Below are 25,080 nucleotides of genomic sequence, written 5' to 3' on the forward strand. Positions count from 1 at the left end.
AATCTTAAATATCACAAGAACTTCTTGCTACTTCTCAATAACATAAAAAGACTTAAAAAAATCTGTATCTAAATGTATTATTTTTATCTATTATTTATTATGTAGATAGCAGAGGCATATGATTAAAAACTCAAAAAGCATAACGGTGTAATAGTGAAGAGCTTCCCCATCCACATCCCACAGTCTCCTACTTCCCCTCCTTAGGGAAAAGCACTATTGTTAGTTTCTTATCCTGTTCTTTCAGAGGTATTTTATGCATATGTGAGCAAATAGGATATGTTACAGTTAAATTGCCCTTTTTCCCACCTGTCTACACTCTTTGGTCCTTGTGCTTCTGAGGGAACAGAAATGTAAATGTTTTCAGCTTCCTTTCCTTATCTCATGAGGAAGGTAATGACTAGTCCAGTGCTTTGAAATGTCAAAGTCCTTATCAACAAGATTATTTCCTCTCAAAGACTTCAGATTAAATGCCATTGTGCTTTATGGTTTACATTTTAATTCTAATGAAGGCTGAAACAAAGATTTTTAAGTTTATAATTTCTGTTTCCATACACTGAACAGTAACAATGAAAGCATAACAGTATTGTGCTAACCATCAGAAATAAAACACTGCAGAGTATGGATCAGAATGCTTCCAATGGGCATGATGAGGCAATTTTTCTCTGTAGATAGACCACTTAGGAATATAGACATATTCTAAAGTTTCGCAGTAAGAAAGCACAAGGAACTAATAAATAACTATGACTAGAGAAAGAGAAAAATTTCCCTGTAAAAAACAAAAACACAAAACAAAAAATGAGTAAGATCAATAGGGAAAAGACAAACATAGGAAGGAGCTCCTTGGTGGTCCAGTGGCTAAGACTCTGCACTCCCAATGCAGGGGGCTCCAGTGCAATCACTGGCCAGGGAATTAGGTCCCATATGCCACCACTAAAGAAATCCCACGTGCCACAGCTGAAAGATTCTGTGTGCCGAAATGAAGATTGAAGGTCCCACAAGCCACAGTTAAGACCCAGCACAGCCAAACAAACAAACAAACAAACAAATACATATGTATATATAATTTTAAATGAAAACACAGGAAAAGTTTTTGAAAAATAAATGGTAGAAAAATGATTAAGATTCTAACACTACACAATGAACATTTGCATTCACACTCATGATTGCCCAACATATTATTGTGAATAACTTTTTTACAATTGGGAAATTCTTAAGTTATGAGTCTAGCCTCCCCAGTGTTGAAGTCAAAGCTCAAATTCCCAGATTTCCTTGTAGCTAGATGTCAGATAGAGCAACATGACACTCTGATCTTGAAGAGAGCAAAGAAAAAAATCTTTCACAGAGCTTCCATTTTACTGATGCTAGGTCAAATTCCTAATAGAGAAGGAACCGTGATTGAGGACGTGCTGTCCTTAGAGTCTAATTATTAGGGGGTATAATTCTTTTTTAAAAAACAGTATGGCTTAGTTAATTCCAAATACTTCCTATATTATTTTTTTATTATTAACACACACTATAAATATTTTACTTAAATACAGTTTTAATGATGGAATGTCATGAACTCCGGTGGATTGTTGGGGAAAGCACTGGAGACAAGATGGAGGTAGCAGATTTCTGAAGACGGCCACAATATCGCCCATCCTTCATACTATTGTACAAAGTGACCTTGCCATCGAGAGATTTCTCACTTTGAATCAGAGCTGGCCTTATGAGGCACTGACAGCCCCTAGAATGCAGCAGACATAAGTCTGTATAATTTCTGAGGCTAAGTCAGAAAATGTTCCACACCTTCTACCTGATTTTCTTAGATCTCTCCTTCAAAGGGAAGCCAGCCATCTTGAAAAGAGCCAGACTACTGTATGATTTCTGTGCTGGAAAGATAACATGTAAACACTCAATTAATAGACTCAGACAAGCCTACTCCTCCAGCTCTCCCCACTAAGACCCAGACATGTTAATGGAACAGTCGCAGACTCTCCAGTCTAGCCCATGTGCCAGCTGAGTACCACAAAGAGCAGAAGAGTCATCTGACCAAGTTCAACTGAAATTCTTTGCCCACAGAATCCATACATACATATATAAAATGGTTAGTGTTTTAATCCTCTGAGTTTTGAAATAACTTATTCCACAGCAATAGTAACTTGGACAAAGAGTTTTGGGGAACATTACAATTTATCAAAATAGTTAACTTGTGTCTTCCATGGGGAGGCACTGTATAAAGTTCTGGGGATTATAGCAAACAAGATTCCTATTTCAAGAAGCTTATAAATCACTTGATGGAAGTCAACTTGCAAATAAATATAAACACAATCAAGTGCTTTAGGTGCTATGATAGCACTAGGTGTGGAATAATATTGGGGCCATAACATAGGAATGGAAAATGGTTATGTCACTCATGATTCTAGAGGTGTTGCTATCTGCTCTCTCTTCTGAGCCGTTGCTTTTGACCTGATATTGTTGACTAGAAATAGGAATAGCAGATATCCACAATTCATTCTTAATCTCAGAGTAAAAACCTTAAATATTATAGAGGGTAGTTTTTGCTGTATTTTGCAAATACTACATCAGATTAAGCCGAGACATCACTCTGTTGACAGAGGGCCATATAGTCAAGGCTATGGTCTTCCTAGTGGTCATGCATGGTTGCGAGAGTTGGACTGTAAAGTAGGCAGAGTGCCAAAGAATTGATGCCTTCAAACTGTGGAGCTAGAGAAGACTTGTGAGACTCCCTTTGTCAGCAAGGAGATCAAACCAGTTAATCTTAAAGAAAATCAACCCTGAATACTCTTTGGAAGGACTGATACTGAAGCTGAAGCTCCAGTATTTTGGTCACCTGATGCAAACAGTCAATTTATTGAAAAAGTCCCTGATGCTGGGAAAGATTGAGGGCAGAAGGATAAGAGGGAGTTAGAGGATGAGATGGCTAGATGGCATCACCGATGCAATGGACATGAATTTGGGCAAACTCTGGCAGATAGTGAGGGGCAGGGAGGCCTGGTGTGCTGCAATCCATGGGGTCACAAAAACTCGGACACCACTGGGCAGGTGAACAACAACAACATATCAGATTAAGGCTATTCCCTTCTATTCCCCTATATATATACACATACTTAATCTTTAATGGATATGAAATTTTATCGAGTGCTTTTTAAAATTTATGGATACAATAGATTTCTTTACTCTGTTAATATAGTGAATTACATTGAATGATTCTCCATATTAAACTACCTTTGCAATCCTGGAATAAATAAAATTTGGTAATGATTTATAAATTTTTAAATATATTGCTAGATTTGATTTGCTAATACTTAAGATTTTTTTTTTGTATTTATGTTCATGGGAGAGATTAGCCTGAATTTTCATCTTATAGTGTAATATTCTTGTCAGTCTGTCTCAAGGCTATGCTAGCATTAAAGATATCTATCTATCTATGAGGGCTTGTGCAAGATTGATCTATTTCTTCTTAAATGATGAGAGAATTTACCAATGAAATCATGTAAGCCTGGAGATTTCCTTGTGGGAAAGTTCCTAGTTACAAAATTAATTGCATTTTAAGGAAAAAGACTATTTGGGTTTTTTATTTGCTCTTCCATCAGTATGCTAAGTTGTGTGTTCAAACTTCTGTTCACTTTATTCATTTAAAAAAGTTATTTGAAATCTATAGATGGCTTATTTTATTTTGGCCACACTATGCAGCATGTGGGATCTTAGTTCGCTAGCCAGGCATCAAACCCATGCCACCTGCATTGTGAGTGCAGAGTCCCAACCCTTGGTTCACCAGGGAAGTCTCAGGTCACTTTATTTAAAATTTCAAATTTATTGGCATCACATTACTTATAAAATTCTATTAGCTTTTTAAAGTCTGTTCCTCAAGTCCTTGTGTCTGAGTAGGGCCTGTCTTTCTTTTTGGTAAAGCTTTTACCATGTGCCATATGTCTTCTAAGATCTTTTCTATATTTCCCACATCTTTTGCTATCTATGCTTCAGTCTGAATATTTTCTGTTGACCTATATATTCCAAGTCACTTGACTTTCTTTAACTCTGTCTCATCTGCTCTTAAACCCATCCATTCCGAACTCGGAGCTTGAACCCAGGTCTCCTGAATTGTAGGCAGGATTCTCTACAGCTGAGCCACTGGGGAAGTCCCATTGAGTTTTTAAATTTCACTTAATATATTTATCTGAAGTAGAAAAGCCATTTTATTTTTAAGATGGAACATATTTTGAAAATGAAAATTTATATCTTGTCATCAATTTCTCAGATCAAAATAATTAGCAATTTAAAAGTTTGTGCCTGTGAAGAAATTATGGCTGAAAACTTCCCAAATGTAAATAAGGAAACAGATATCCAGGGACAGGAAGCGTAGAGGGTTCCAAACAAGATGAACTCAAACAGACCTACAGCATGATATATTTTAATTAAAATGGCAAATTTAAAGATAAAGAGAGGAATCTAATGCAGCAAGAGAAAAGCAAAGAGTTAATTGCAAGGGAATCCTCATAAGGCTAACAGCTGATTTCTCTACAGAAATATTGCAGGCCAGAAGTGAAGACAAGATATATTCGAAGTCCTGAAAGGGAAAAGCCTGCAATCTAGGATACTCTACCCAGCAAGATCATTATTTAGAATAGAAGACAAGAAAAAGAATTTCCCAGACAAGGAAAAACTAAAAGAATACAGCAATACTAAGCATATTCTAAAGGAAATATATATGAAAGGTCTTCTCTAAAAGGAGCAAGAATGTATAGGAAAGAGAAAATCACAGTTGGAAAGTAAATCACTTAAATAAGTCTCTGCAGGTTAAAAAAAATTAAAAAAATTTTTTGTGATAGTGATAACTACAATGAATAGCAAAAGGATAAACATGAAGCTATAAAAGAAGACATGAAAATCATAAAATGTTGGGGAGGAGAGTAAGGAAATACAAGAGTTTTTTCATAATGTGTTTAAGCCTATATGACTACCAGGCTAAAATAAATAGATATATTAATGGGTTAACATACTTGAAAAACAGTTCAGTTCAGTTCAGTCGCTCAGTCGTGTCCGACTCTTTGCGACCCCATGAATCGCAGCACGCCAGGCCTCCCTATCCATCACCAACTGCTGGAGTTCACTCAGGCTCACGTCCATCGAGTCAGTGATGGCCATCCAGCCATCTCATCCTCTGTCGTCCCCTTCTCCTCCTGCCCTCAATCCCTCCCAGCATCAGGGTCTTTTCCAATGAGTCAACTCTTCGCATGAGGTGGCCAAAGTACTGGAGTTTCAGCTTTAGCATCATTCCTTCCAAAGAAATCCCAGGGCTGATCTCCTTCAGAATGGACTGGTTGGATCTCCTTGCAGTCCAAGGGACCCTCAAGAGTCTTCTCCAACACCACACTTCAAAAGCATCAATTCTTCGGCACTCAGCCTTCTTCACAGTCCAACTCTCACATCCATACATGACCACAGGAAAAACCATAGCCTTGACTAGACGAACCTTTGTTGGCAAAGTAATATCTCTTCTTTTGAATATGCTATCTAGGTTGGTCATAACTTTCCTTCCAAGGAGTAAGCATCTTTTAAGTTCCTGGCTGCAGTCACCATCTGCAGTGATTTTGGAGCCCAAAAAAATAAAGTCTGACACTGTTTCCACTGTTTCCCCATCTGTTTCCCAAGAAGTGATGGGACCGGATGCCATGATCTTTGTTTTCTGAATGTTGCGCTTTAAGCCAACTTTTTCACTCTCCACTTTCACTTTCATCAAGAGGCTTTTTAGTTTCTCTTCACTTTCTGCCATAAGGGTGGTGTCATCTGCATATTTGAGGTTATTGATATTTCTCCCGGCAATCTTGATTCCAGCTTGTGCTTCTTCCAGCCCAGCGTTTCTCATGATGTACTCTGCATAGAAGTTAAATAAGCAGGGTGACAATATACAGCCTTGATGTACTCCTTTTCCTATTTGGAACCAGTCTGTTGTTCCATGTCCAGTTCTAACTGTTGCTTCCTGACCTGCATACAGATTTCTCAAGAGACAGATCAGGTGGTCTGGAATTCCTATCTCTTTCAGAATTTTCCACAGCTTCTTGTGATCCAGACAGTCAAAGGCTTTGGCATATTCAATAAAGCAGAAATAGATGTTTTTCTGGAACTCTCTTGCTTTTTTTATGATCCAGCGGATGTTGGCAATTTGATCTCTGGTTCCTCTGCCTTTTCTAAAACCAGCTTGAAGGAAGTTCACGGTTCACATATTGCTGAAACCTGGCTTGGAGAATTTTGAGCATTACTTTACTAGCGTGTGAGATGAGTGCAATTGTGCGGTAGTTTGAGCATTCTTTGGCATTGCCTTTCTTTGGGATTGGAATGAAAACTGACCTTTTCCAGTCCTGTGGCCACTGCAGAGTTTTCCAAATTAGCTGGCATATTGAGTGCAGCACTTTCACAACATCATCCTTCAGGATTTGAAATAGCTCAACTGGAATTCCATCACCTCCACTAGCTTTGTTCGTAGTGATGATTTCTAAGGCCCACTTGACTTCACATTCCAGGATGTCTGGCTCTAGGTCAGTGATCACACCATCGTGATTATCTGGGTCATGAAGATCTTTTTTGTACAGTTCTTCTGTGTATTCTTGCCACCTCTTCTTAATATCTTCTGCTTCTGTTAGGTCCATATCATTTCTGTCCTTTACCGAGCCCATCTTTGCATGAAATGTTCCCTTGGTATCTCTAATTTTCTTGAAAAGATCTCTAGTCTTTCCCATTCTGTTGTTTTCCTCTATTTCTTTGCATTGATCACTGAAGATGGCTTTCTTATCTCTTCTTGCGAGTCTTTGGGACTCTGCATTCAGATGGTTATATCTTTTCTTTTCTCCTTTGCTTTTCGCTTCTCTGCGTCTCACGGCTATGTGGAAGGCCTTCCCAGACAGCCATGTTGCTTTCTGGCGTTTCTTTTCCATGGGGATGGTCTTGATCCCTGTCTCCTGTACAATGTCATGAACCTCATTCCATAGTTCATCAGGCACTCTATCTATCAGATCTAGTCCCTTAAATCTATTTCTCACTTCCACTGTATAATCAAAAGGGATTTGATTTAGGTCATACCTGAATGGTCTAGTGGTTTTCCCTACTTCTTCAATTTAAGTCTGAATTTGGCAATAAGGAGTTCATGATCTGAGCCACAGTCAGCTCCTGGTCTTGTTTTTGTTGACTGTATAGAGCTTCTCCATCTTTGGCTGCAAAGAATATAATCAATCTGATTTTGGTGTTGACCATCTGGTGATGTCCATGTGTAGAGTCTTCTCTTGTGTTGTTGGAAGAGGTGTTTGTTATGACCAGTGCATTTTCTTGGCAAAACTCTATTAGTCTTTGCCCTGCTTCATTCCATACTCCAAGGCCAAATTTGCCTGTTACTCCAGGTGTTTCTTGACTTCCTACTTTTGCATTCCAGTCCCCTATAATGAAAAGGACATCTTTTTTGGGTGTTAGTTCTAAAACATCTTGCAGGTCTTCATAGAACCATTTAACTTCAGCTTCTTCAGCATTACTGGTTGGGGCATAGACTTGGATTACTGTGATATTGAATGGTTTGCCTTGGAAATGAACAGAGATCATTCTGTCATTTTTGAGGTTGCATCCAAGTACTGCATTTTGGACTCTTTTGTTGACCATGATGGCTACTCCATTTCTTCTGAGGGATTCCTGCCTGCAGTAGTAGATATAATGGTCATCTGAGTTAAATTCACCCATTCCAGTCCATTTCAGTTCGCTGATTCCTAGAATGTCGACATTCACTCTTGCCATCTCTTGTTTGACCACTTCCAATTTGCCTTGATTCATGGACCTGACATTCCAGGTTCCTATGCAATATTGCTCTTTACAGCATTGGACCTTGCTTCTATCACCAGTCACATCCACAGCTGGGTATTTTTTTTGCTTTGGCTCCATCCCTTCATTCTTTTTGGAATTATTTCTCCACTGATCTCCAGTAGCATATTGGGCACCTACTGACCTGGGGAGTTCCTCTTTCAGTATCCTATCATTTTGCCTTTTCATACTGTTCATGGGTTTCTCAAGGCAAGAATACTGAAGTGGTTTGCCATTCCCTTCTCCAGTGGACCACATCATACAATAGATTCACAAAAACCAAAAAGTATACATAAAACATAATATGAAAGAAAATCATCAAACCACAAAAGGAAAAACAGAAAGAAATAAAAAAAAGAAGAAATACAAAATCAGTTGGAAAACAGGTTTAAAATGGCAATAAAAACGCATGTCAATAATTTTGTTAAATGTCAATGGGATAAAAGCCCCAATAAAAAGACATAGAGTGGCAGATTGAAAAACAACAAAAAAAAGCCTACTATATGCTGTCTACAAGAGACTCATTTTAGGGTGAAGGACACTCATAGATTGGAAGTAGCGGATGAAAAGGGGTATTTCATGTAAAAGGAAATGACAAGAAAGTGGGGATTACAATACTCATATCAGACAAAATAGACTTTAAAACAAAGGCCACAAAGAAAGATAAAAAGGGAAAATGAATAATGATAAAAATGAGCAATACAAGAAGATATTATACTCTTTAACATGTATGTACCCAATATCAGATCAGATCAGATCAGTCGTTCAGTCGTGTCCTACTCTTTGTGACCCCATGAATCGCAGCACGCCAGGCCTCCCTGTCCATCACCAACTCCTGGAGTTCACTGAGACTCACATCCATCGAGTCAGCGATGCCATCCAGCCATCTCATCCTCTGTTGTCCCCTTCTCCTCCTGCCCTCAATCCCTCTCAGCATAAGAGTCTTTTCCAATGAGTCAACTCTTCACATGAGGTGGCCAAAGTACTAGAGTTTCAGCTTTAGCATCATTCCTTCCAAAGAAATCCCAGGGCTGATCTCCTTCAGAATGGACTGGTTGGATCTCCTTGCAGTCCAAGGGACCCTCAAGAGTCTTCTCCAACACCACACTTCAAAAGCATCAATTCTTCAGCGCTCAGCCTTCTTCACAGTCCAACTCTCACATCCATACACGACCACAGGAAAAACCATAGCCTTGACTAGACGAACCTTTGTTGGCAAAGTAATGTCTCTGCTTTTGAATATGCTATCTAGGAGCACCTAAATATATAAAACAAATACTAAGAGACATAAAGGAAGAAACTCATGAGAATAGAACAATAGTAGAAGAATTTAACACCTCATTCACATCAATGAACAGATCTTCCAGATGGAAAATCAATAAAGCAACAGAGATCTTAAATGATACAATAGAACAATTAGAATCAATAGATTTTTTTTCAGGGCACTACATCCAAAAAGCCCAGAATACACTTTCTTTTCAAGCACATAGAACATTTTCTAAGGTTGACCACATACCAGAACACAAAATAAGCCTCAACAAATTCAAGAGGATAGATAGAAATCATTTTAAGCATCTTTTCTGATCACAATGGCTTGAAATTATAAATCAACCAAAGGAAGAGAAATGAGAAAAAATAATTACGTAGAGGTTAAGCAACAGGCTATTAAAAAAAAAACAATGGGCCAACAGTGAAATCAAAGAGGAAATTTAAAAATTTGAGAAAAATGACAATGAAAATACAACCACACAAAATCTATGAAATATAGCAAAAGCAGTTCTTAGAGGGAAGTTCTTAGTGATATAAGCCTTCCTTAAAAACTAAGAAATGTCTCAAATAAACAACCTAACCCACCACCTAAAAGAATTAGAGAAAGAAAAATGAACAAAGCCTAAAGTGAGAAGGAGGAAGAAAATAATAAAGTTCAGAGAGGAAATGAATAAAATTGACATTAATAAGCAATAGGGGAGAGAAATCAATAAAACAAGAGCTGGCTCTTTGAAAGGATAAACAAAATCAACAAATCTTTAGCCAGGTTCATCAAGAAGAAAAGAGAAAGGACCCAAATACAATAAAAATGAAAGAGGAGAAATCATAGCCAATACAGTAGAAATACAAAAAGCCATTAGAGAACATTATGAACAATTATGTGCCCCAAAATTGGACAATGGCCATCCAAAAGGAATGGCCAAGTGTCTACAGAAATTGGTTGCTTTTCTTTACACTAACAATAAAATGGGGCTTCCCTGGTGACTGAGATCGTAAAGAATATGCCTGCAATGCAGGAGACCTGGGTTTGACCCCTGAGTTGGGAAGATCCCCCAGAGGTGGGAATGGCTACGCACTCCAGTATTATTAAGTTAAAAAAAAATCCCTTTTGAAATCACACACAAAAAATACTCAAGAATAAACTTGAGCAAGGAGGTGAAAGACCTATATGTTGAGAACTAGAAAACATTGATAAAGGAAACTGAAGATGATTCAAAGAAATGGAAAGACCCACCGTGCTCTTAAATTAGAAGAGTTAATATTATTAAATGGCCATACTAGCCAAAGCAATCTATAGATTTAATATGACCACTATCAAATTACCCATGTCATTTTTTCACAGAACTGGAACAAGTAACTCCAAAATTTATATGGAACCATTAAAGACCCAGAATTTCCAAAGCAATCTTGAACAACAAGAACAAAGTTGGACATATAAGCTTCTCAGACATCAGGCAATACTACAAAGCTACAGTAATCAAAACAGTGAGGTACTGGCAAATAAACAGACATCTGGATCAACAGAATTGAACAGAGAGCCCCAAAATAAATCTATACACCTAGTCAATTATTTTTTAACAATGGAGGCAAGAATATAAAGTGGAGAAAAGACAATCTCTTCAGCAAGTGGTGGTGGGAAAGCTTATAACTGCATGTAAATCAATGAGGTTATAATACACTCTCATGCCATACACAAAAATAAACTCAAAATGGCTTAAAACTTTTAAATAAGATGTGACACCATAAAACTCCTACAAGAGCATAGTCAAAATATTCTCTGACATAAATCATACCATTGTTTTCTATGGTCAGTCTCCTAAGGCAATAGATACAAAAGCAAAAAATTAAAAATGGGACTTAATTAAGCATAAACTTTTACACAGCAAAGGGAATCATAAACAAAAATGAACAGAAAAATTCCAGACTGGGAGAAAATATTTGCAAGCAATATGATTGACAAGTGATTAATTTCCAAAACATACAAACAGCTCATATAACTCAATACAAACAGCTCATACAACTCAATAATAAAAAGCCAAACATCGCAACCAAAAAATGGGCAGAAGACCTAAATAGGCATTTCTCCAAAGAAGACATACAGATGGTCAATAGGACATGAGAAGATGCTCAACATCGCTAATTACTAGATAAATCAAATCAAAATTACGAGGTACCACTTCATACTGGAGAATGGTCATCATTAAAAAGTCTGTAACAAATACTAGAGGTGTGGAAAGAAGGGAATCCTCCTACACTGTTGGTGGTTATATACATTGCTACAGCCATTACGGAAAATAATAAGTAGGTTCCTTAAAAAACTTAAAATAGAGTTGCCATATGATCCAGTTATCCCATTCCTGGGCAAATATTCAGAGAAACCTCTTATTTGAAAAGAGTTCAATGTTCATACGTGTGTGCTTAGTCACTCAGTTGTGTCCAGACTCTTTGTGACTCCATTAACTGTAGCTGGTCAGGCTCCTCTGTCCATGGGATTATCCAGGCAAGAATACTGGAGTGGGCTGCCATTTCCTTCTTGATCAATGCTCATAGAAGCACTATTTATAACAACAAAGACATGGAAGCAACCTAAATGTCCATTGACAGATGAATGGATAAAGATATATGTGATATATATATATATACACACACATATATATTTCTCAAAGTCAAATATATATATCAGTTCAGTTCAGTCAATCAGTTGTGTCTGACTCTTTGCGACACCATGAACTGCAGCACACCTGGCCTCCCTGTCCATCACCAACTCCCGGAGTTCACTAACCCATGTCCATTGAGTCGGTGATGCCATCCAACCATCTCATCCTCTGTTGTCCCCTTCTCCTCCTGCCCTCAATCTTTCCCAGCATCAGAGTCTTTTCAAATGAGTAAGCTCTTCTCATCAGGTGGCCAAAGTATTGGCGTTTCAGCTTCAAAATCACTCCTTCCAATGAACACCCAGGACTGATATCCTTTAGGATGGACTGGCTGGATCTCCTTGCAGTCCAGGGGGCTCTCAAGAGTCTTCTCCAACACCACAGTTCAAAAGCATCAATTCTTCAGTGTGCAGCTTTCTTTATAGTCCAACTCTCACATCTATACGTGACCACTGGAAAAAACCATAGCCTTTACTAGACGGACCTTTGTTGGCAAAGTAATGTCTTTGCTTTTTAATATGCTGTCTAGGTTGGTCAAAACTTTCCTTCCGAGGAGTAAGCATCTTTTAATTTCATGGCTGCAATCACCTTCTGTAGTGATTTTGGAGCCCCCCAAAATAAAGTCAGCCACTGTTTCCCTATCTATTTACCATGAAGTGATGGGACCAGATGCCATGTTCTTAGTTTTCTGAATGTTGAGCTTTAAGCCAACTTTTTCACTCTCCTCTTTCACTTTCATCAAGAGGCTCTTTAGTTCTTTTTCACTTTCTGCCATAAGGGTGGTGTCATCTGCATATCTGAGGTTATTGATATTTCTCTCAGCAATCTTGATTCCAGCTTGTGCTTCTTCCAGCCCAGCGTTTCTCATGATGTACTCTGCATAGAAGTTAAATAAACAGGGTGACAATATACAGCCTTGACATACTCCTTTTCCTATTTGTAACCAGTCTGTTGTTCCACAGCCAGTTCTAACTGTTCCTTCCTGACCTGCATATAAGTTTCTCAAGAGGCAGGTCAGGTGGTCTGGTATTCCCATCTCTTGCAGAATTTTCCACAGTTTATTGTGATCCACACAGTCAAAGGCATTGGCGTAGTCAATAAAGCAGAAATAGATGTTTTTCTGGAACTCTCTTGCTTTTTCCATGATCCAGCAGATGTTGGCAATTTGATCTCTGGTTCCTCTGCCTTTTCTAAAACCAGCTTGAACATCTGGAAGTTCATGATTCATATATTGCTGAAGCCTGGCTTGGAGGATTTTGAGCATTACTTTACTAGCGTGTGAGATGAGTGCAATTGTGCGGTAGTTTGAGCATTCTTTGGCATTGCCTTTCTTTGGGATTGGAATGAAAACTGACCTTTTCCAGTCCTGTGGCCACTGCGGAGTTTTCCAAATTAGCTGGCATGTTGAGTGCAGCACTTTCACAGCATCATCTTTCAGGATTTGAAATAGCTCAACTGGAGTCCTATCACCTCCACTAGCTTTGTTCATAGTGATGCTTTCTAAGGCCCACTTGACTTCACATTCCAGGATATCTGGCTCTAGGTGAGTGATCACACCATCATGATTATCTGGGTCATGAAGATCTTTTTTGTACAGTTCTTCTGTGTATTCTTACCACCTCTTCTTAATATCTTCTGCTTTTGTTAGGTCCATACCATTTCTGTCCTTTATTGAGCCCATCTTTGCATGAAATGTTCCCTTGGTATCTCATTTTCTTGAAGAGATCTCTCGTCTTTCCCATTCTATTGTTTTCCTCTATTTCTTTGCATTGATCACTGAGGAAGGCTTTCTTATCTCTCCTTGCCATTCTTTGGAACTCTGCATTCAGATGTTTGTATCTTTCCTTTTCTCCTTTGCTTTTCACTTCTCTTTTCACAGCTATTTATAAGGCCTCCTCAGACAGCCATTTTGCCTTTTTGCATTACTTTTTCTAGGGGATGGTCTTGATCTCTGTCTCCTGTACAATGTCCTGAACCACCATCCATAGTTCATCAGGCACTCTATCTATCAGATTTAGTCCCTTAAATCTATTTCTCACTTTCACTGTATAGGGGATTTGATTTAGGTCATACCTGAATGGTCTAGTGGTTTTTCCTACTTTCTTCAATTTAAATCTGAATTTGGCAATAAGGAGTTCATGATCTGAGCCACAGTCAGCTCCCAGTCTTGTTTTTGCTGACTGTATAGAGCTTCTCCATCTTTGGCTGCAAAGAATATAATCTGATTTCTCCATCTTTCGCTGCAAGAAATATAATCTGATTTCAGTGTTGGCCATCTGGTGATGTCCATGTGTAGAGTCTTCTCTTGTGTTGTTGGAAGAGGGTGTTTGCTATGACCAGTGCATTCTCTTGGCAAAACTCTATTAGCCTTTGCCCTGCTTCATTTTGTACTCCAAGGCCAAATTTGCCTGTTCTGTTTTTGCCTGTTCTGTTCAAATTTTCCCAGTCTTTCTTGACTTCCTACTTTTGCATTTCAGTCCCCTATAATGAAAAGGACATCTTTTTGGGGTGTTAGTTCTAGAAGGTCTTGTAGGTCTTCATAGAACCGTTCAATTTCATATATATACATATATATATATGTGTATATATATATATATATATATATACACATACACACACACAATGGAATACTACTCTAACATAAGAAATAATGAATTAATGTCATTTGCAGCAACTTGGACAGACATAGAGATTATCATACTAAATGAAGTCAGAAACAGAAAGACAAGTAATATATGATGTCATATATTTGGAACCTAAAGTATGACACAAATGAACTGATTTAGAAATAGTAACATTTCCTTCTCCCTAGTATCTTGATCCCTCACTTTCTAGCTGTCTCTCAATGGCTTCCTGCAGATTTTTTTTTTTTTTTTGCTTATTTTTGTTTTTCTTTTTAATCTAGATTTGTTACTTATCTGGTTGTTCTTTTGCTTTTTAATCTAAATTTTCTGCTTATTTGTTTGTTCTGATATTACTTTCTCCATCACAGCCACAGGTAATTTAATTTTAAATGTAGAAAGATCCCAAATATAGGTATCATACATTTTCTCATGAAGTCATGTATTAGTTCTGTTTTATAATAAACCCCCAATTATACATGTAAAAAATTGCACATTCTCAGGTTACTACAATAAACTTGGACATAACTACAGAAGCTCAGAAAACTAAGCCCCATAAATGGAAACTAAGATGGGAAGTCTATTGATGCCTTAGAAATGACTGTTTTAATACATGTCTTTTAAAAATTCACAAGGAATAAAATTTTGAAAGAAAGAAAGAGTTAGTCACCCAGTCATGTCTGATTCTTTGTGACCCCATGGAACCTGCTAGGCTCCTCTGTCCATGGAATTTGCCAGGCAAAAATACTGGAGTGTGTTGCCATTTCCTTCTAGGGGATCTTCTTAACCCAGGGATAGAACTTGCATCTCCTGAATTGCAGGCAGATTCTTTACCATCTGAGCCACCAGGGAAGCCCACCTAAATTAAATTTCTCACTTTCCAGAGCAATAAGTGATAGAAAGAAAATTAACTCACTGCCTGACATGTGTGACTGATAATATTTATAAAATAAATGAAAATGGGCTGAAACTGACAAGGTTGTAATTGCGATTCTGATACTAAAAAGTATCATGCTTGAATTCTGCTAAAATACAAAATAATAAATTGATAAAAACTATGAAGATGTGGATTCTTTTGACTGAAGGGAGAAGCTACTTTGATCTTTCATGCAATGAATAATTGTATAGAAAGATGATCATATTACTTTATTTAGAAGGTCATGCAACTGAAACTATTTCTCTCCACATTCATGAGGAAAAAGAAAAATGTCTAGATAGCAACCAGATGGTAAGGAAAATAGATTTAACAAGTTTCAGGTTTGCACTTAACTTAGAAATATAGGTTCAGTTGTTCTGACAGACCTAAAAGAGTATGCTTTCAATTATATAAATCAAGAGTCAGAAAACCATGGCCTTGGGGCCAAATCTGGCCCATTACCTGTCTTTATAAATAAAGTTTTATTAGAACATACCCACACTCATTTACTTACGAATCATCTATGGCTGCTTTTGTGCTATGACAGCAGCATCAGTAGTCATGACACCAATCATGTGGCTTGCAAAGCCAAAATATTTACTGCATGATTCTTTACAAAAAAACTTTACCAACACTGGGTATAGTCATTTTTTTTTTCTTTTTTGGTGTGTAAGCATATAAACAGTTTGTTGGCCTTTCTCTGTGAAGTTTTCTGGGGCTCAGAATCTTTCTATCTTGTCACTTGAGCTTCACTAAGTTGTTGATCCTGCCCAGAACAGAACAAAATGACTGACCATGGGGTCTATCTCACAGCCATGGGGAGGCAGTCATGTGAGTTCTAGTCAACCTATACCTACGCATAAGTGAACTAGTCCTTCATTTATATAATAATCTTTTACTTTTTAAAAAAGTTAATCTCCCTTCAGCATGTCCTGATTTTTAAGGTAGAAAAGCAATGTATTCTAGAATTATTTCCATTTAAGATTTTCTGTGCCTAAAGGGAAAACTTCAGTTATCTTGACACCTCTTTTCCCAAGCATGAGGGATAAATGAGCTATTTCAGTGTAGAAGCTGTATGGTGAAGTGGATGTTCTTTGAAGTCAGGTAGATCAGACAGACTCTGTCCCTAACTAACTTGGGTAAGTTCTCTATCCCTCAGAGTCTCAGTTTCTTCACTGCAAAAATAGTTTGCTGAGCAAGTAGTTGTGAAGAATAAATAGATATATATATACTATGCTGACAACTAGTAGGTGCTCTATAGCTGTTGGCTTGTTCTTCTTTCTGTGGATTTTTCCAGCTGTGTCAATAAAAGCTTGATAAGGAGACTGGAAGCTCATCGGTTCCCTTCCACAGAAATGTACCAGGCCCTACACACATTATTTATCTAACAACTTTGTGAAGTTAAGTCCCATTTATGTTGAAATAATTTGTGAATAGCCTAGTAGAAACCACATATTCTTTCTCCAGATACTGATATTCAAGAGTCCTATGATCATTCTTGGGTAGTGGGGCATTTGAAGAACATCCCTTATATATTCTGCTTCTGAAGCCTACAGTTGAAGCCTTAAACTACAGTTCATAATTTAGCATGACAGAATTCTTTTGTGTTAATAAGTTACTCAATAATTTATTTCCTAGTTTTCTCACTGTAAATCATGATAAACTAATGCAGTTTTAATGAGGCTGTAATATGTTTTTCCAAGAGAATCCTGCAGTGTTTTAACCATGTACAAGGCTTTTAAGGCACCATTGTCTCAAAAGTACAGCTCAATAACCAAAAAACGCCACTTTCAAGGTCCAGTGACAGGAAGTTCACCAAAACACTTTCTATACAGTTGCAGTAGAATCTGGAGATTAAATTGATCAACACTTGGAACAAAACAAATCTGAGGTTCTGGCATGAGATGAAATAATAGATTGTTTCCCTTCCCTGAAAACTACTGTCCACTATGGAAAAATTAAACAAATTAAAAGAATCACTGATGCTTTCAGCACTAATGGTCTTAAATGCAGGAACTAACCCATTCCAGGTGCTTGATAATATTCATCTACTTTTTGAATTCCTTTGTTCATTTTAATGGGATTGATTTTGTTTTGATGTTCATGGTCCTTTAACATTTTGTTTAATCATGCAAGATGCTTCATACATTTTTAGAAGGAGGGAGAGCATTAATTCTAAACAGAAAGCCAAATAAACAAATGCATAAGACTTGTTTTCTCTAGAAACATCTGAGAACTGTTGTATATACTACTTAGACTTACCTTCCGATGCTCTAGGTGTTACATTATAACATTTAGCAACAAGGAAGATAAGTGACCACTACACTGATTCAATTAAATAATCATTATTTATGCATCTACATAGTCAATATAAAATAAGATGCAACACATTATGAGGGCATAAAGATGTATAAATGCTTCTAGGATCTCAAGGTAAAGACAAATGTATACACAAATAACATTGATATATAGAATTGCATGAAAAGTGTTATTAGGACTCCAGGAGTTGGTGATGGACAGGGAGGCCTGGCGTGCTGCAGTTCATGGGGTCGCAAAGAGTCGGACACGACTGAGCGACTGAAATGAACTGATAACAACTTTAATTTGAATTATAATATTACCACTTATAAAAGGCCTTTATGAACATTTTTGTTCATTTGGATCTCACAAAAATTCCATGAAGTACATGAAGATTATTATCCCAGTTTTACAGATGAGGAAACTGTGTTTCAGAGTTGTTAACTAGCGCAAGTTCATATGGAAAGTAGAAGACGAATGAGGCTTCAAGTCCTTCACCTGATTTACAGTATTATTCTGCTTTTCTTATATAATACGAAAGGGCAGGACATCTTTAAATAATGTTAAGTCCAATAATATGTCAATTTGTCCTGTAGGTGAAGGCTGACCTGCCCACATTACAGGTAAATCCTTCCCTGGAATCCTAAGCCCTGGATGAAGTTCAAGCTCTTGGATCTAGTACAGGAGGCCTCCATCACTGTTGGTTCTTGCTGGAGTCCTCAGCCCATGGCTTGCCATTTTTGGCCTTGAACTCCAGCAACATCATCGCATGTATATTTCTGCGTGTACTCTCTGTCGTTTCTTACCTCTACCCTAATTATCTCCTCTACCAGCAACGGACTTTCTTCCCGTTTACCCGGACAATCTCCTCTCATCTTTATGACTTGGCTATTTCACTTCCATTGGAAGCGTTCCAAACTCTATCAGAATCGATTAGGTTTTCATTCTCTGTGTTTCTATAATATTTTAAATTGCATTTTCCTCATTTTATTATATTATGTTTTTAAGCTTGTCTCCTTTATTGAACTAGGACAGGGAACTAGGTCTTATTTTCCTCTGGTTCCTGACACATAAGAATGTGCTTAATAAAGGAGGGATGTGTGAAGATGGATTCATCTAAAATGTAACTGTCCCTGACATAAGGTTCAGGACAATATATGGCACGACTATAAGCACCTTCTCTTATAGTTTTTACAGGATGAAATTGGTTGATTAGTGGAGAAGCCAGTCCCTGGTCAGCATCAGCCTATCCCCTGTGCTTTTCAGCCTAGATTAGAAGCTGTATCAAAAGCAGAGTATAGTAAATTTTTCCTAGTAAAGAGGAGAAAATAAGTATAGACAATCCCCAAATAGTCACATTATAAAAAGTTTAATTCAAAGATGTCTAATTCTCATATACACAATACTATGTATAAAAGAGATAATTAATGAGAACCTACTGAAGAGCACAGGGAACTCTACTCAATTCTCTGTGGTGACCGAAACAGGAAGGAAATCCAAAAATGAGGGGATGCTTGTACATATATAGCTGATTCACTTTGCTGTACAGCAGAAACTAACACGACACTGTAAAGCAACTATACTCCAATAAAAATTAGAAAACAAACAAAAAAGATGTCTTATTCCTAGACGCAGAGGTACATGGAACCCAAGAATATCTAGGCCAGTCTTAATGTGTGATGGACACACACACACACATGCAGCTGAACTTAGCTACTAAACAAACAATGCATGTGACCAAGAGCATTCTTACTACTACATCTCTCTTCTCCTGTTGCTCTTCCACTCTCCCAGATGGCAGTCGTACTGACAGTATCTGGAGCCCTGAGCTTCTTCGAGGGGCACTGGGAACCACCCATCCCAGCTAGCTCATCACCAGGCAACTCAGAGGGAACTTCTGGGGGTCATCTGCCTGGCCGGCTTGTTAGTCTCTTCATAGACTTACCATGACCAAAACTAAACTCTCAATTTCCCACCAACCCCAAACCTGTTCCTCTGGCAATTGCCCCTATCTTAGGAAATGGCAATGATATTCTGTTGTTCAGCCCCCTAATCCTGGGGGCATTCTTGATATACCTGGTTTTCTCATATCCTATATTCAAAGCATCAGCAAATGCTGTAAGCTCAACATTCAAAATTATCTGATCCTTCTGCTTGCCTCCCCTGTTACCACCCTGGGCTAAGCTACCACCTCACTTCCCTTAGATTTTTGCATTGTCTCCTCACTCATCTCTTAGCTACCGCCCACCTTTGCCCCACCTTGCCTGGACGGTCTATTCACCACCCAGGAACAAGGGCAATCCTTTAAAACATGCCTTGCCTTGGCTTGAAACACTCTAAAGATTTTCTTTTCATTTGGAGTTAAAACCAAAGGCTTTTACATGACACCTCTCCACCCCTCCCCGACCTGCTCACTTGAGTACAGCCATAGCTCATTTTCACTGCTCTCAAAGAGACCAGGTGGGTTCCTGTCCTGGGGCTTTTGGTAGCACTTTCTGTGCTCTGAACCAGGAAGATTCTTCCCTTAGCAAAGGCTTGAGTCAGTCCCTTATTTCATTCAGCTGTCTGCTCAAGTATGAACAGGGCTTCTCTATGCACACTGTACTAAATTCTAACCCTCCTTCCCTCACTCCTTATTACCATTATACAGTTATTTTTCTCCACAACACTTATTGCCACCTGACCTATCATATATCCAGTATATATTTGTTATTACATATATTACCCTTTCTATCTCTAAAACAGTTAATCTTTGTATGGATAGAGACTTTGTGTTTTACACTGGAGTATCTCCAGGAGCTAAAATTGTTTCTGTCACATGGTAGGCATTTGTGTTGATTGAATGAACGAAGAGTCAATGAATGAACACTTCACTTATCACACTAGAAAAATTTAAAAGATTAGTAATACTTAGTGGTGCTGAGATTATGGGATAATCACATTGTATTCTGTTGGTGTAATAATAAATTGAGACAAACACTTTAGAGAGCTATTCAGCACTTGGAAATATCCATACAAATAAAAGACAAATATTCCTTTTGATCCAGCAACTCAATTTCTAGGAATCTCCCCCATAATAGTACTAGTTCAAAAAGATACATGGCCAACAACAGTTAAAGAAATACTTTTTCACAGAATAAAATAAATCACAATGCACAGTACTAACTGCAAATCTAAAAAGAAAAGATACAAATGAACTTATTTACAAAACAGAAACAGACTCACAGACATAGCAAACAAACATAGTTATTCAAGGGCTGCTGCTAAGTCATGTCAGTCGTGTCCGACTCTGTGCGACCCCATACACGGCAGCCCACCAGGCTCCCCCGTCCCTGGGATTCTCCAGGCAAGAACACTGGAGTGGGTTGCCATTTCCTTCTCCAATGCATGAAAGTGAAAAGTGAAAGTGAAGTTGCTCAGTCTTGTTCGACTCTTAGCGACCCCATGAACTGCCGCCCACCAGGCTCCTCTGTCCATGGGATTTTCCAGGCAAGAGTGCTGGAGTGGGGTGCCATTGCAAGGGGATAAATCAGGAGTTTGGGATTAATATATACACTACTATTTATAAAGTATATAATCAACAAGGATCTACTATATGGCTCAGAGGACTAAATATTTTATAATAGCCTATAAGGGAAAAGAATTTTAAAAAAGAGTATATATCCATGTGTGTTTGCATAACTGAATCACCGTGCTACACATGAAACTAATATGATGTTGTAAATCAACTATATTTTAATAAAAAAAAGAATAAGATAAATCAAAACAACTTAAATGCTCATTAATAAGGAATTGGTTAAATACGTTTCTGTGCCTTGGAAAATAAATTTGAAGGTCAGCAGGCTGATCTATATGTAAAACTCCCTGGGATGCATTGTTTAGGGGAAATACAATAGGTTACGAATTGTATGACTAGAAGCAGACTTCTTACTTTTTCAAAGAAGACATGATGCAGATTCACATGTGCACACGCTTACCGGCACCAGACGGTGCCTAACAGGATGTTATCAAACTGGAGCAGTGATTTTCTCTGAGAGGAAGTAGGGAGGTAACTTTGCTTCCTGATTCAAGCACTTCTGTGCTATTTGAGTGTTTCCATCAATACCTACTTTATTTAAAAATTACTTTCAAATGCCATATTTCCCAGAAAGCTTAAAAGGGCAATGAAGATAGATATGAAGACCGGTTTGAATACTGACTCTGCAACTTACTAGCTTTGTGACCTTCAGCCACCAATGCGACCTCTCCAGAAATCAAACCTATTTCTTGGCAAGGAAGCAGGGCTCGTATGACTCCCACCTGGTTGTGGGATGGGGGACCTTCTTGGACACTGAACCACAGTAAGAAGCAGTAGATAATGCAGTAGACGGGATTCGGGGAGAGTGTTAGCGTAATGCTGCCGCATGTCATTGAATATGGCATTCACAGGCTCCATAAAGCTCTTCCCCTTTTACCCAGAAGGCTTTAAGTTTGCAGCAGTTAATTTTATCCATCCGGGCTTCCAATCAATGCTTTTACTTGGAAGATATTTATGTTTAGGATGCTGAAAAGCTTCCCTGACCCTCAGTCAGATCCCCAAGGCATTCTAATACCACTTTCTCAAGTTAAGTGCTGAGACCTTGGACCCTTGATGTGAGAAACAATAAATAATAAGGACTGCAGCACTTGGCAAATATAAAGCTTTGTGCAAAGTTTTAGAAAGAACACTCAAGCACTCAGAATAAACACATGAAACAGAATGTAATGCCCCTAGCTTTTGATCCTAGCAATTAGAAGTGAAAATAGCCACTATAATTTTTGAATGTTGGACTGTCCCCTTCCAAGCATTTTGTGCATCAACTCTCATTGCTTAAGAGGATGTGTCTGCTTTTCTTTTCAGCCCGTTTCCCTAATCTTCCGCTCCTCACCAAACTCATAGTGCTTACGGTTCTGTTTATCCTCCAAATACTGTAGTTAGCTCTCTCTCCCTAGACCCTCAGTGATGTTCGTTTTCCATCTAATCCAGAATATTCAACTTTTCACAATGTAATTTTAACATGTCCATCTTCTGCTTGAATTCTTCCTATTATGGGCAGAATTAAGTCTTTCTTTTTTAAAATTAATTTTTATTGGAGTATAATTGATTTACAGTGTTGTGTTAGTTTCTGCTATAGAGCAAAGTAAATCAGTTATACCCACTCTTTTTTAGGTCCTATTTCCATGCAGGCCATTACACAGTATTGAGTAGAGTTCCCTGTCCTATAGAGTAGGTTCTTATTAATTACCTATTGTATAAATAGTAGTTTGTATACATCAGTCTCAATCTCCCAGTATATCCCTCCCCTCCTTTCTCCTTTGGTAACGGTAAGTTTGTCTCTATATCTGTGACTCTATTTCTCTTTGTAAATGGGTTCATTTGTACCATGTTTTTAGATTCCACATATAAGTGATATCATACAATATCTGTCTTTCTCTGTAAGTCTAACTTTCTTAAATTAGCACTCAAGAACTGCTCTATAATCTGAGTACCTCACTTTGGCCTAAGAGAAAGAATAGATTATGTGATAGTAAGAGACTTGGGTTCAAGTTAAAGCCAAGTAGCTTGTTTGGATTTCCTGACCTCTTTTAGCTTCAATTTTCTCATTTGTAAAAAGGGATTAATAATAACATCTACCTCTCAAGATCGTTGTGAGGAGCAAATGAATTCGTGCCGGTGAACGCGCTCCGTAAGCAGTAAATATTGTAAAATATAATGACATCTATGGAGTACTTGTATGAAATGCTAGGTAACGTGCTGCTGCTCCCTATAGTTGCGTGCTATATACCTATGCTATAGTTGCTCAGTCATGTCTGATCTTTTGTGACCCCCCATGGACTATAGCCCACCAAGCTCTTCTGTCCTTGAGATTTCCCAGACAAGAATACTGGAGTGGGTTGCCATTTCCTCCTCCAGGGGACCTTCCTGACTCAGGGACTGAACCTGCGTCTCCTGCATTGGCAGGCAGATTCTTTACCGCTGAGCTGGTAGGTAGCATGCTGCTGCTGCTGCTGCTAAGTCGCTTCAGTCGTGTCCGACTCTGTGCAACCCCACAGACGGCAGCCCACCAGGCTCCCCCATCCCTGGGATTCTCCAGGCAAGAATATTGGAGTGGGTTGCCATTTCCTTCTCCAATGCGTGAAAGTGAAAAGTGAAAGTGAAGTTGCTCAGTTGTGTCTGACTCTTTGCAACCTCATGGACTGCAGCCTACGAGGCTCCTCTGTCCATGGGATTCTCCAGGCAAGAGTACTGGAGTGGGGTGCCACTGCCTTTGCCTTCTCTGGGTAGGTAGCATACTTGCTCACTAAATGTCACTAATAGGTTGCCTATTGCTATTTCCATTTTACAGTAAGATAACCAGGTACCTGTGGGTTTTAGTATCTTAGCGACACAGCAGACAGTCCAACACAGGCTCTAATCCTCGAGCCCATACTTTGACCATCCTGCGGTTCTCCTATTAAATATGATGACTGCCCGTTCCTCACAAAGAGGCAGCCATGCCAGTGCTCACTTCTCCAAGTTTCAGAACAAGCCACACTCACCAGACCTTTGTCCATCTGACATCTTCCTTCTTTTCTGTAGAACCAAAAACTTCACAGTCCAGTTCAACTCTCATCCTTTTCAACAAATCTCCTTTGACCATAGTCCTTATAAAAAACCTCTGTTCACTCCTCACCCAGCCCTTCATAGCACCTCCCTTGTATTTGCCTTCTCTGTGGGCTTTGGCAGGCCGGAAGGATAGAATACCTGTTTTCCTAGCATTCAGCTCAATAGAAGGTGCTCAATGAGTATTTCTTGAAGAAGGAAGTATTAGCTAACTTGGTATTCTTCAAATTTACCTGTTTATATAAATTACTTGGAGTAGTTGTTAGAAACACGTATTTCTGTGCCCTGCGCCAGGGCTTCTGAATTAGCAACTCCGGAGGTGGGTGGAACCAGGGAATCTAAACTCAAGAAGCAATTCAGGTGATTCTCATGATCAGGTAAGATTAGAAAGGGCTGCTCTAATTCAGCGGCTCATAACCAGGGTACATACCTGAACACCCTTGGGAAGATTTTCACCCCAGGGAAGCCCATTTTCATCTCAACCCATCTCAGAGATTCTGAGTCATGAGGTCTAGAATATGTTTTTTAAAAGTTTCTCACCTGATTCCTATGTTTTCATTTCCCACTCGTGCCTCAGTTAACAATCCATTTATCCTTGGGTTATGCACTGGATTGTGCAAACTTCACCCTCCCACCCCAAAAGAGACTAAAATATTGATGGTAAGTTTCAAGACCTATAATTTTGAATCTAATACAATGCCAAGGACATAATAGTGTTCAATGGGAAATTGGTTAGTAGAATTAAAATTTCTATTCCATTTCCTTATCCCTACTCCACTTCCCACCTAACTAGCTTTTGACCCTACCATGTATCCAAACCTATTCCTGGTTTAATTTACTTGTGTTTTTTCACTTGCC

This window comes from Bubalus bubalis, chromosome 6 (assembly GCF_019923935.1).
Source record: "Bubalus bubalis isolate 160015118507 breed Murrah chromosome 6, NDDB_SH_1, whole genome shotgun sequence".
Classification (NCBI taxonomy): domain Eukaryota; kingdom Metazoa; phylum Chordata; class Mammalia; order Artiodactyla; family Bovidae; genus Bubalus; species Bubalus bubalis.